Raw genomic sequence first — 14,018 nt, forward strand, 5'->3', positions numbered from 1 at the left:
GCAAGTCAGCAAATGCTGCTTCTAATACTCCAGAGGCTGAAAAATAATAATGTGTTATTAGAAATAGGATAAAAACTGTCAAATACAGATTATATCAGCTCTCTAATTGAGGATATCCAATCAAGATTCTGCCATGAAAATTATAAATGTTCACAAGCACAAACATAAAAATAAAGAAAAACAGTAAGCACTCTGTCAAAACTCAATCAATGATATTTCAATCACACCAAATTTTTCCAGCAGGTGTTCTATCTGAACAGATTTGTTATATTCACTCTTCTTCAGTTTTATATAACCAAGCTATCTTTCTTTGAGCTGTTTGTCATTGTGCATGTGTGTGTGCTTTCTGGTGAAAATGAGGTGTAAGAACTCTAAATTCTTCACACAACTTCTATCTATATATTTTTGAATAGACTATCAATTTTTAAAAACATTATTAATTAGACACACCAACTGAACTATATGTTCTTGTGTGTTATTAGTTGGCATTGAGGAGTTTCCAGAAATTACTAAAACATTGTAAGTCATTTATACATATCATCTGACACTGAGGTGGCATATAAATCAAGTGGATTGCACCATTGATACCCAAATAGGAATTTATTTTTTGTTAAAATAGTATTTATTTATCAGGTGCCAACTACAACAGGAATTCTCAGGAGCTTCATACTGAATCTATAGACTTTTCTCTGTCTTCAAAATACAGGAAATATTTCATCACTTGTCATTTGTAAAAATGAAAGTAATAACAAATATAAAATCCATATAGGAAAGAGTAGAAAAGGGAAGCCAAAAGTAACCTCTAGCTCTTTCAAAGGCAAAAAGAACCCCTTTTGGGAAGAAAAAATTTTTAAATCCAAGGCAAATTAGCTAATGCTTTTTTTTTTTTCACTTTGCTAGAAGATATAAAATTAGCATTATTTTCAAGGGCTATATATCACATTGCTAATATAAATACATGCTTTTTAGAGAATTATTACTACAGTACTAGGAAACAGGCAAAACCAAGCAAGGGTTTTTGCACCTATCACACAAATACAAATTTGAAACTTTGTTTTTACCAAAATTATACAACAACATTAACTTCATTCACGTTGATATCAAATAACTACCTTGGCTCTTTGTTTTCCCCTCCAAAACAGGCCTTTTATGCCTTAGTGCTATTACATTTTACTTGGCTTAATCTATAACTAGAGAAAGACTGAAATAATCCTCTGTGTAACATATAGAAACCACACTTGTATGAACCACGCCGTGGGAAGAGAGAGAGGCAGGGGCCTGGCACTGATGACCGCCAAACAGAAATTGGGAACTAAACCAATGGACCCTGAAAAACTAGTAATTTGATTAAAAAAAAAAAAAAAAACTTTCTATAGTACCTGAGAAACCAGTAACACTTTATATAAAATTTAATTTCTTTTATACGATTTTTGCATTTTAGTTGGTAACTGACATTTACATTTTGATCTTACTACTCTGGTTATAGTTAAACATGTTATTAATATAATTATTGAGGTGATACAAGAATATATTATTTTATGAAAATATTACACACTATATTGTTCAAAAACCAAATAATTTAAAATTGTTTTAAATTGAAATTGCTCATAAAGATCTTGCTTGTTTACTTAGAGATTGATGGAAAAACTTATTGTTACTACGTCCAAATAACCTGTTCACCCTACCCTCACCACTCATAGAACACTAACTCTCCCCGTGCTGGGGATACTAAATTATCAGAGACTGACAGTTGCCCAGGCAAACCACCATGTATTTTCAACCCCTGCTTCCTGTGCCTACTGTCACGACAGGCCAGAAAAGCTAAGTACTTGTTTTCTTGCTTTCCTTCCAATCAGAAGTGGTCATATAATTCTAGCCAACAATACGTAGGTGAAAGCATATGGGAGAGAAGTCTTTTGGGGATATCTTCAATTTTTTTTTATATTAAAGAAAGTAACAGCCACGGCTGGACCCACTGTTTTCCATCATTCTTTTGGTCTTGAAAGAGAATTGGATTCCTATAGTTGCAGCAATCCTGTTGTGATTGTAAGAGGAGGGCAAAAAATTGCAGTGATCCTGGCTTAGATATTGTTGAGCTACTGCATCATCAGAAGCTGTAGCCTACCACCTAGTTTCTTACGTGAGAAAATAACTCTTTGTTGGTCACTGTTTATCAGATATTCTTTTACTTGGAGCGAGTAGTCTTTCTGCATTGCCCTACAAGAGCTCATATTCTGCTGAGAAAATATGATCAGATGCTCAAAGTAGGTGACAGGCCGTAAATAAAAGATATCTCTCTTATCTTAATTAAGGGGAATGGTACCCACTCTCTAGCCTCCTGCAATATTCTGCTGATCAGAGTCTGGCTGTTTGCTGAAAGAAAGGGCTGGTGACCTCTCAAAACATTTATTCGAATGAGTTTATGCATAAAAGTGCTTTTACTTTTGGTTGAAGGACAGAGAATGAGTGTGTTGTATGTGTGCATGCATGTGTGTACAGGGTGATGATACGAAAGGTATGGCATGGTGAATACCTTCCTTCACTTCCATCCACACAAAGTGGTTAATTTCACCAGAGACTTTGTGATATAATGAACACAATTGGTGCTGCTTCAAGAACCACGTGACAAAGTGTGACACACTGGTGGCCTCACTGCTGCAGTTCAAGCCAGCCCAGCTCTGACCCTTCAGGGGGCCGTTTGGGGATCACTGAGAGACAGTCCTCAAAACACCAACACTGAGTCTTCCATGGAGGGTGTATCAGCAGTGGCAGTGACAGGCAACCCTACTGCAAGTGATGCTCAGGCATTAGACTTTTAGAGAAGCTTTAAGTGTTTAACATACACAAACTGTACAGTGAAATACCTCTTGGAGAACTCTGGAAATACTGGGAATAGATAAGAAATTTTCAGGAGTCTGGAGGTCCCGTGAGAGCAGATGGGGCTAAATTTGCATTGTTAATATAACTGAACTCTAATCCATAGGCCAAGCTGCCCAACCTGGTGAAGGCTACAAAGAAAGTGATTTTTTGGGCTAACATATGATTTAACTCTTCATCCAATTCAAGTTGCCATTGGTGGTTTTGAGGAGACTTTCCCATGAAGAGAACTGGACAAGAGAGAGAGGATCATTCAAACAACAATGAAGCAAGAAAATTCTTATTGAAATTTGAATAATTGGAGTATATTCTTTGATCAAAGGGAATAAAGTTTATTCTTCTTTGAGTTCATATTAATGACACAGTTTAGTAACTGTTTTGTTGGAAAGGAAGGAAAGTCTCCTTTCCCTTCCACACTCCAAGACTCTGTACAAAATATTAATATCTCTTCTCTTTGCTCTTCCCTGATGCTTTCCCTGTTTTACTTCTTTCTCCCTTTCTATCAACCCCCTTTCTTTCTGTCTTCCTCCCTCAGTAAAGTAATAAGAATAAAAACATCAACCAACAAATTAACAAAGATTAATATTTACTGAATACTTACTGTATGTAAGATATTATGCTAAGCACTATACACAGATTTTTTCCAAATAAAATCAAAGCTCTATTAAATGACCTCCACTTAAACCATTAGATTAACCAATGCTCTCCATTCCTCTATAAAACACACAGACTGATGCCCATGGCCTCTAAACATTTGCAAATGGGTTATGTCAAGACCAGCCTGAGCAAGAGCAAGACCCCGTCTCCACAAAAAAAATAGAAACATTAGCCAGGCATGGTGGTGCACACCTGTAGTCCCAGCTACTCGGGAGGCTGAGGCAGGAGGATCGTTTGAGCCCAGGATTGTGAGGTTGCAGTGAACTATGATCACGCCACTTCATTCGAGCCCAGGTGACAGAGCAAGACGCTGTTTCGAAAACAAAACAAAACAAAACAAAAACCAAAAAACTAACGGGCTATATCATAGTATGCCTGCATACTTATGCTTCTTCTAGCCGAGTTATAATTACCAAGAGCCATTCATTCTTTCCCTTAATAGTGTCTGAGAGCCTACTATGTAGAGGGAACTGTTCTAGGAATTGAAAGCACAGCCGTCAATAAAACGGACAAAATTCCTGTCCTTATAAAGCTTATATAAAAATCATTTGGGCCGGGCACGGTGGCTCACGCCTGTAATCCTAGCACTCTGGGAGGCCGAGGTGGGTGGATCACTCGCGGTCAGGAGTTCGAGACCAGCCTGAGCAAGAGTGAGACCCCCGTCTCTACCAAAAATAGAAAAAAATGATTTGGACAGCTAAAAATCTATATAGAAAAAATTAGCCGGGCATGGTGGCGCATGCCTGTAGTCCCAGCTACTCGGGAGGCTGAGGCAGTGGGATCGCTTAAGCCCAGGAGTTTGAGGTTGCTGTGAGCTAGGCTGATGCCACGGCACTCACTCTAGCCCGGGCAACAAAGCGAGACTCTGTCTCAAAAAAAAAAAAAAAAAAAAAATCATTTGTTTTAGTTTCCCAAACTCATAACAAATTATTCTTGCTAATGTAATTAGGTAACTTAATTTTTATATACTTTATTCAGTACAAGTGAAAATGATGTTTTTTCCCCTATCAAAAATAAAATTGATACTTAAAATGGGTAAAGTGGTAAATTTTATGCTATCTATATTTTACCACAATTACAAAAAAATAAAGTGCTGTGGAAAGACAAATTATTGCCACAAATTACCACGGCAAGAAAACTGGAACGTATGATATGAATACAGAAGCATTCTAAACTCAAACTGTTTCACAAGTGTCCTCAACTTACACGTTCTCGTTAACAGAAACCAAAAAATTGTTGATTTTGCATTATGACAAGTGTTTATATTAAAAAACCACCTAGAACTCTCGACAGCAGATGCATGGCCTTGGCACAGCATCAAAAGATTGGCTAACAAATGTGTAATGATAGGTTTTCAGTAAAAATGAAATGCTTAAGTCACACACATATATTTTATAGTTCTCTACTTTAACTTTTTAGAGTAGCTGAAGAACTACTCATTCTAACAGTTTCAACTCTCTCAGACAAATTTCCTCTCTTCGTGTTACTGTCAAATGTGGCAAGTTCAGCATTTCTCCTTTTTATGTGAATATCATAAGTCTGGATTTGGCCTTAAGCTGATAACTAGTCTCTGTAGGGAAGACCATTTTCCTTCTAAGTTTTCTATTAGACATCATAAGAGGGAAATGTAAAAATCAAGGCAATAAACTAAAAACCAGTTTTTTTCAAGATGATGCCTTGTTTTATTAAACTCTCCAACTCCGTCTAACAAAGCTTTTTTTAATGGTCAATTTTCTTGTGTAGCAGTTCGCTCCCACCAGACAGTGTGAAATCACTTTTTTCCAAACAGAATATAAACTAGAAAGCTTAACTTCTGTCTTGGTCTCCATTTCTGGGAACACTTCTGAAAAATCAAGATTAGCAGCCATGAACCCCAAGGCAAGTCCCTATGGGTCAGGATTAGAGCATATTCGTATTAAATTACTTAGAGTATGCTCCAACATGGCTCCGTTTCAAAAACCAGAAAGGCTGTGCTTATTTGCCATACTGCCGTCAACCAAATTGAATAGGTGGTTACATAACTTGCTGGGACAAGTAGTAGAAATGAGTCAGAGACAGGACCAACCCTAGTAAAAATTGTGAATTAGGCAGTTTGACTACAGTGCCACACCCCTTTAGTACTACATTTACTTCCCTGATCCTCTGCCTTGGTATCATCAGCCCTCAGGGTCACCTTCATGCCACATACCTCTCCTCCCCCCAAATTCCTCTGCCTCTCTCTCTCTTCCACTCATCACCGAAACTGAGGTCCCCTCTTTCCTCCTTCCCTTTGATTAATTGAAATTTGCTGCTCCAGTATCTCTCTCCCTCAGGGTTTAAAGTGACAACTAACCTAATCTGATAAACAATCCACATTAATGTGTTAAGAGAGAAAGCTAGAAGGTAAAGTGAATTTTAACTATGACCTTTTAAAGATAACACCTTTGCAGTTTAACTCATTAATGACTAAAAGTCAGAATTTCCAGCCAAGGAATTTAGGTGAGGGAAATGTTTTGGTTCAGACAGAGCCTCACAGCACCTGGCAAATCAAGCAGGAACAGGTGACTGCTTTTAGCCTAACATGTAGCCAGCCCTAACTATTAATAACTAGCCCTAATTAACTAGCCCTTGTCAGTGCGGGGGCAGTGGGAGGAAAAGTGGAAATGAGCTAAGTAACAAAAGCAAGTAGCTTGGCAAGGAAAAGTAGAAATTAACAGGAGCACCACAATTAACTTTTTCTGACTTAGTATTTCATAGGGCTAGCAAGTCCTGATACCAAAGAAACATTTTCCAAAGTTTACCTTCCAAATGAAAGAGATTATTTTCAAAAATTATCTCAAGTCTAAAACATTCATTAACTCCAAAAACCCACATAGCTTTTTGTTTCTGTTGTTTGATTTTTTAAAAAACATGTTGTGCTTTAAAGCTTACAAACACTTTTCAAATACATATTTCATTTGATCCTGCTGAATACTGAAACAACACTCTATAGGCTATCAGGTGTGGAAACATATTAGCTATTCTTATTTCTGTCACTTTGTAAATGAGGAAAATGATCAAAGAAGTTAGGCTGGCTTGCCAAGATTTGTACTTAGGTCTTGTGAGTGCAAATGCAATGCTCTTTTCAACATACTGAGCTACCAGGTTGCCTCCAAATGTTTACAGCTATCTGTGCTATTGCTGTCATGTAATGCCACATCCTAGGGGAACTCTCAAATTTTAGAAAAACTACCAAAAAAAAAAAAAAAAAACCACCTGTTTATTCAATGGAGGCTGTGGAGGGTTTATTCAATGAGGGTAATTTTCGTCCTATCTGGTTTTCATCACTGGATTTTTTTTTCCCTAGCTAATTCTTAGTTCACTTGGGAGTGTTAGTATTGCCTCCCAAAGTCTTCCTTAAGCACTGTCAGAGTTTGTACTCCAATTACCTGCTCATGTTTTGGTGGATTACTTATCTTGCTTCTGCTTCTCACCTGGGCAAAGTTCCCATCACAGTTCTTACTCTGCAAGCAAGAAAGGATAATGTGTTTCTGGGTTTAGAGTAGGGAAAAACACTAACATAGTTGGTAAAAGCCAAAAGACAAATATTTCACATTGAGATGAACACAAGAAGCCAGCTGGGAAAACATTACTATTTACAGATTTAGATTAGCCCAGCATTCATTTCAGCCTTTGAGGTAAAAGATGGTACTTTAAAATCATTGGCATTTAAAACACACAATCTTAACACTTTGGAGAGATATAGATCCCTTGAATTTATCAAAACATATGGATGAAGCAAGATGTAGTGGTATGCATCTGTAGTCCCAGCTATTAGGGAGGCTGAGGCAGAGGATCAGGAAGTTCAAGGCCTCAGTGCATTGTGATTGCATCTGTGAATAGCCATTGCATTCAACTCTAGGCAACATACTGAGACCCTATCTTTAAAAAGAAAAAAAAGTATTGATACTTTCCCTAGAAAAAAGCACAAACACATATTTGCAATACTGTCTTGGGGGTCCATTATGGGGTGGCTTATGAGTCTCACTTAAAATATTCCTGACTTAGAGTGTGTCACAGATGGTCCCTAAGTGATGACATCCCGAGGCCCCAATATACCACTTGGAGGCCAGTTAAATTTGTGTTCATGCCAGCTTTCCAATTTCCTTATTTTATATTTTTGAGTCTCACTCTGTCACCCAGGCCAGGGTACAGTGGTGTCATCATAGCTCATTGCAACCTCAAACTCCTGGGCTCAAGTGATCCTCCTGCCTCAGGCTCCCAAGCAGCTGGGACTACAGGTGCATGACACCATGCTCAGGTAATTTTTCTGTTTTAGTAGAGACAGGTCTTGCTTTTACTCAGGCTGATCTCAAACTCCTGAGTTGAAGCTATCCTCCCACCTGGGCCTCCCAGAGTGATAAGACTACAGGTGTGAGCCATCGCGCCTGGCAATATACATACTTTTAAACAGAAGTCAGATCATACTAAAAACCATACTTGATTTTTCCACTAGATAATATTTTTATGGTTATTGTAAGTAGGATTCTTTCTATATTGTATTTTCTAATTGGTTATCGTTTATACATGGGAAAGTTCTTGATTTCTGTATGTAAATTTTATAACTGCTTACTTTAACTCATCTTTTATTGCTTCTAAGTTTTTCAGTTGATGCCTTGGGGGTTTTTATATCATTTGCAAACAAATAACAATCCTGATTTATTTGCAGTATTTAATTTCTTATTTCTATTTCATATCTAATTACATTGGCTATCCTTTCCATTGTTACATGTGATGGTGAGCATTCTTGCCTTGTTCCTGATTTCAATGGGAATAATTACAATATTTTCTTATAAAGGAAGTTGCTGGCTTTAGTGTAACATATATATATTAAAATTATTCCAAATTCTAATTTTTATTAGGAATGATGCTGGATTTTACAAAATCCTTTTTAGCATCAATTGAGACACTCATATTATTTTTCTTCTTTCACCTATTAATATAGTCAACTACATGAAATTTTTTTCTACTACTGAATCATTCCTATACTGGATACCTGAAATAATTTCTCTTAATTTTGGCATATCATTTGTATTGTAGTGCTGGGTTCTATTTGTTAGTATTTTATTTTGACTTTTACATTATATCTAAAAGGAGATTAACCTGTAGATTTCCCTTTTGTGTACTCTTTTATCAGGTTTTATTTTAAAAACAGCCTTTCAGTTCATCCAAAACAAAGGGATTACCAGTGAAAAAGCCTTGAGGGCAACCACCTGAAATGGCCTTAAATGCAAGGAAAACAGAAAAGAAAAAAAAAGCTTACAACACTGTGGTTTGTCTACTTTTGCAGAGATTTACAATGTTATACTTTCTATACCCTCTTTCTGAACATGAATTCACAAGTTATTGCAGGTATTACAGATATTGCTTTTCTTTCCTATAAACACATAAACTTTCTTTCAGGGGCAAACAGAGGCAGATTTATTGTTGTTGTTGTTCTTCCAAGCCTGCCTCTCTCTCTCTTTCTCACCTCCCTGGTAGATGAACCAGAACGTTGAATAATGGGGGAAGGGCTGGAAGTGGGGCTCCAATCATTCATTTCTGTCTCCAGTCCAACTAGGCTGACCTTCTGTTATTTACTTTCATCACTCATTCCTGCTGCTGCTCTTTAGGTTTTTTTTGTTGTTGTTGTTTCTCTCAACTGTCTTTCCTCCTCTTTGCTTCATGCATCCCTCTACCTACCCTTCAAAACCCTCCTCCATAACCCGACTAAGCCAGCCTATTCTGCATGCCAGACTTTCTCTTATCTGCTACTGTACTCAAAGTTTGGCTGCACATTTTATTTATTTTTTATTATATATTTTTTAATTTTTAAAGGGCTGGAGAGCGCCAGCGGGTCTCGAACCGCTCTGCCTCCGCAAACAGGTTGTTCAAACGCAGTCGAAGGAACCGCTGAGCTAAAGCCAGCCCTTGGCTGCCCATTTTAGCTATAATTGTTCTCAAATTGTTTCAAGAGGGCTAGTTTTCTTTCTTATACTCCATGGTTGGCTCCTTGAGGGCAGGGGCCTCATCTTAAAAATTCTATTTTGCATTTTCCCTTGTGTTTAGCCCTGTGTGTAATCACATTCTTGCAAGGAACAGGTGACTACAGACATCCATCACAGTTACTCACTTCGTACATGCTATAATGAAAACTCAAGTGCTCGCCAGGAGTAAATCATTCCTATTAATTCCCTCATTCATCACACCTGTACGGCAGCCTCCGGGGGTGAGGGGGTAGGGAATTCAGGGTTGCAGCTTGGACTTGCTTGGAGAAGCCAGTTAAGCCTAAAATCGCTCCATTTTGGAGCCAGCCATGAAATTCACATTCACATAAACGCTCAACATTAGGGGTCCCGGACTAAATGCACCCCACATCCCCTTCCTAGAGTGGACCAGATTACCTGATCCACTCGAAAATAACCCAAAACTTTCAAAACCCAGGTCACCAGATACCACCTGCTCATGACTTCAGAAAGCCACTCTTCTAAAAACTATCGAAACTCAAACGTCCCAGCTGGCAGCAGGGGACCAGCTACCTGTATTTACCTTTGCCAAGTTGTGCTGCGCATACAAAAACGGAGGATTTTTTTTTTTTTTTGGAGATTACATTAAAAATTTTCCTTCCATTTTTAAATTTAAGGAGCACCTCAGTTTCCTAGAGAAAAGAACGATACCAGTACTGACACACTTTTTTTCAAAAACACGAGCATCTGAGTTTTCCCCGGAGCATCTGGGGTTGTGCAGCTGAAAGATCACTTTGTAACTGTGGGAAAACTCACCGAGCTGTTTTCGTCGGCCCCGCCATTTCTAAGTTGCTACATTGTTGCAGGGAGCTGGCAAGGCCCCCGCTTTTTCTCCCTTCCCTGGTCCTCATCCTTTCAAAGCCCAGATCGCCGGGCGAGCACGTGGCAACAGGGCCGAGCAGCAGCTGAGGGCGAGCGGGGAAGAGCCAGCAGTTACGCATTTTTAACTTTCCCCCTCACTCCGCAGCGCCGTAAAGTTACGTTTCTGCAGTTGAACGTGTAGGTGCCGCCGGCCGCATTTCCCACTCAGCCTAAAAGTACGCGTCCACATTGCAAGGGGCTAGGAACTTGGTCGCGCGGCTAGCAACCTGAGCGTCCGGCTCGTCGGAGGAACGCGAAAAGCCAGGCCCAGGGCACCGGTTGTCATGGGAACCGGGGCGCCGGGCTTCCCAGCGACCTCCTCCTCGGGGAGTGGGCGGGGCTGGAGGCAAGGCGGACCAATGAGGTCGAGGGGAGCGCGCGGTCGAAGATCTGTGGGCCTCCCGGAGCCCGGGAAGGCTTGAGTGACAGCCCCGGGGGGGCGGGGCCGGCGCGGCCGCCCGAGGTGGAGCCCGAGGGGCGCGAGTAGGCTTCGGCGGCCGCGCTGAAGCGAGGGTGACACACCATGCTCACGGCGCCCGGAGGCCGTCGTGCTGGCGGGCCGCCCTCCGTAGCTCCCCGGTCCGCCTCGGTCACCTCAGCGGCGCTTAGAGTCTGCGGCAGGAGCTGAGCCGCCCGCGCCTGGGGATTTGGGCGAAGCTCCCGGAGGGGCGGCGCGGGGGCCAGGCAGTGGCGGGGTCGCCTCAGGAGGGGCGTTTCCGAGGCGAGGAGGAGGAGGAGGAGATGCTGCTCCTCTTCTCTCCCTGCCCAGGCTCCTTCTCCGGCTCCTCCAGCCCACGCCCGCAGCCGCTTGGGGGAGAAGAGGTGGTGGCTCTCGGCGCGCGCGGCGGCCGCCGGCGGCCCGGCCCGACGCCCCAGTAGCGGGACGCGGTCTCCGGACGAGCCGGTAAGGCCCTGCGCGTGCACGAGCGCGGAACAGCGCGGGCCCCGCGTGGGCTCCGGCCCCGGCGGAAGGGACTTCTCCTTGGTTTCGGCGGCGGGGCAGGTTTTGCACGTCGGGGTGGAGGCGGGGTGGCCGGCGTGGGGACGGACGCGATGAGGTTTCCCTGCTGATTAGGGGGACCCGTCTCCTCCGGGTTCCCGGCACGAAAGCCCGGAGGGGGCGAGTAAGAGCTTGCGGGGGGGTCCCGGGGAGTGACACTGCCCCAAGTGGCTCGCACGGCCCTGCTCCGGGCGTGCTCAGGGACGGGCTCCCGGAGTCTGTTTCTAATTTCTGCAGATGATTGTGGCGATGGTGCGGGTAGAGGCCGCGCAGAGGAATGTGTGTGCTTGGAGAGGGGTTGGGGGGTGGGGAAGACACGCCGCCCGTGCAGGCTCTTTTACTGCTTTTCTCCTCTTTGGTTAAAACACTCTAACCCCCTGCCCCCCGCCCCCCTCCAATTACATGCAGAAAGCTGGAAAGCTAAAATTAAACCAAACTCCAGCAAAGTCTTAAGAAGTTTAATTTTCTTCTGTTGCGAATATAATGGAGAAGGGATAATGGGGAAGAAACATCACTAAGAGAGATTGACAGCAATGCAGTTTTCATTGACCTTAGACGTCTTACATATGATCGACAGCACTGTACACGTCCAGCTAATCTCTTCGACAGCCTTGTGTCTTTGTTGGTTTAATTGCATCTTTGAAACCACCAACGCGGTGACTTCATAGGGAGCTGCCTGGAGCTGAGTTTACCTCTCTCAGGAAATGGGGCAATCGGGTTTGTTTTCAAGGAGGGACCTAAACAAAATGTAGGACAGCTGATCTGTGGCATGAAGGGCGCTGGGAACTAATTAGCAAGATTTTGGTTTTCCCCTCTCCACCCCACCCAGCAAGATTTTAAAATCTGTAACTAGAGAGTTTACTGAAGGTTGGAAAAAATAAAATAAAAGTCGCTGTATTATGAAACAGGCGTTGGTATTTTCCCAAATTCTTGATGACTCGGTTGGCAGGGTCCAGGTAAAATCTTGCTTCATGTCATTGGCTGCTTGTGGTGGTGCTATGATACAAATTGTTTCTCCTTTTAATATCTCTGGGAGCCTTTTTTAATTAAGTTCATGCATATATTGAGTCAGTAAATTCATACAGAGGCTCACGGACTACTATCCAATCCTAAGTTTATTATACTTTTTTCATAACATTGCGTTCTAACTTTGATGTTCTAGAGGCTTTGTGGGAGTATGTGTGGGGAGAGGACAGGATGGAAGGTGGAATTAAAAATACAAAATATCTGGGGCTAGTTGTTAAGAAAAAAGACTAATTTCATAGTGTCTTTCCCTTTTACAATTAGAGAATTATGACTTCCTTTACCATCGTGTAGGTTTATCTTTGAATTTACGTTTGTCCAACCAAAACTTTTACTTGCATGTAAAGCCTGCTTACATTTTGGAGGATGATTACTAGCATCTAAAAATATAAATGGCTTTTCCCGACTCAAGTAATACACACACACACACACACACACACACACACAACCACTCAAACCAATGTCAATTTAAAGGATAGATCTTAAAACTATGATAAGGGTCAAAAGCTGTAAAACTTATATTGCTCTTGTTTTTCTGTTTGTTTGGTTTTTGTTTGTTTGTTTGTTTGTTTTTGGAGGGATGCCTCCTAAATGCAGGATGTGAATATGAGAATTGGCTAATCAGTTGTTTTGGGTAGATATAGATAATAGGTGTTCATCTTTAAATGAATGGAATGATGCATTCTCTATTTATTATTAGGAAAAACAGGTCTTGCTTTGTTCCACCTTTGATAGGTTAAGGATTGGATGGGGAAGCATGGTAGCTTCTCCCATGTCAATCAAGTGTATATTTTTCCAGCTCGTCTTATTGCACGGCTCCAAACATACTGGAGAAAAGGACTATAAGGGTTAAACTACTACAACTACTTCTTTTTATTTCTCATCTTCTGTTGACACAGTGTGTAATTAAAAAAAAAAACTACAAAATACTTTTTGTAATATAATTAAATTATAATTAATACCGTTTGAAATTGAAAACAAACACAGGCGTACTCCAAGCCAGTGCATTTAAGAATTGCTCTCTTGTCAACATATTCTTATTTTGGAATATGCTTTGGAAGAACTCTGTGCCACTGAAAGTGTTCTCATGGTCATCTCTGATGAACCAAGTGTGACTCATTTGAGTTAATGTCACTTTACAAGGTAGGAGCCTGAGAAAGGAGAAAAGATAGATACTGGGTCTCAGGATAGAAGGATCAGTGCTGATGGGAAGAGTTGAGGATCTGTTGCTCTTGATTTCCCTTGTTTTTTCCTGAAAAAAATCTTTCCCTTTTAATTTGAAAATTAAGATGGGTCCAGCAACTCAGCAACTAGATTTTTAAAGGCTAGCTTTTAATGAGTAAATTAATGTAGAACTTTTAATGTTCTAAATTAAAGTTAAAAGTTCCATGCTTGCTGTAAAGACGTCACATCAAATCAAAACTGCTTTGAGAGGAGAAGTTCTAATAATCCTTTGAGTTTAGTGGAAAAATGAAAAAACATCTTTATAAACCTTTCTTTATCTTATTCTGGTTTGGTGTCAGGCCGGCTGCAAAAGCAATATTCCCAACCTTCTTCTTAAGAATGTGTAACTATCA

At 40.9% G+C, this 14,018-nt stretch overlaps 2 protein-coding genes across 11 annotated transcripts in view; one reads left to right on the forward strand and one right to left on the reverse strand.

Moving 5' to 3' along the window:
* The window catches only part of MAPK10 (mitogen-activated protein kinase 10), a 263,304-nt gene extending 252,616 nt beyond the window's left edge, over positions 1-10,688 (reverse strand). The window contains exons 1-2 of one of the 2 annotated variants that reach the window (XM_045536763.1): positions 10,314-10,688; positions 6,987-7,016 (exon numbers count right to left, since the gene is read on the reverse strand). The gene's annotated coding sequence lies outside the window, so the exon portion shown is untranslated. Of the gene's footprint in view, positions 1-6,941; positions 7,017-10,313 lie in introns of both variants that reach the window. The other variant, XM_045536761.1, reaches the window with a different exon arrangement.
* Positions 10,689-10,941: 253 nt separating this feature from the next.
* Positions 10,942-14,018, forward strand: part of PTPN13 (protein tyrosine phosphatase non-receptor type 13) — a 143,185-nt gene continuing 140,108 nt past the window's right edge. For all 9 annotated transcript variants that reach the window (XM_045536772.1, XM_045536776.1, XM_045536775.1 and 6 more), the window contains exon 1: positions 10,942-11,322. The gene's annotated coding sequence lies outside the window, so the exon portion shown is untranslated. The remainder of the gene's footprint in view (positions 11,323-14,018) is intronic.

This window comes from Lemur catta, chromosome 24 (assembly GCF_020740605.2).
Source record: "Lemur catta isolate mLemCat1 chromosome 24, mLemCat1.pri, whole genome shotgun sequence".
Lineage (NCBI taxonomy): Eukaryota > Metazoa > Chordata > Mammalia > Primates > Lemuridae > Lemur > Lemur catta.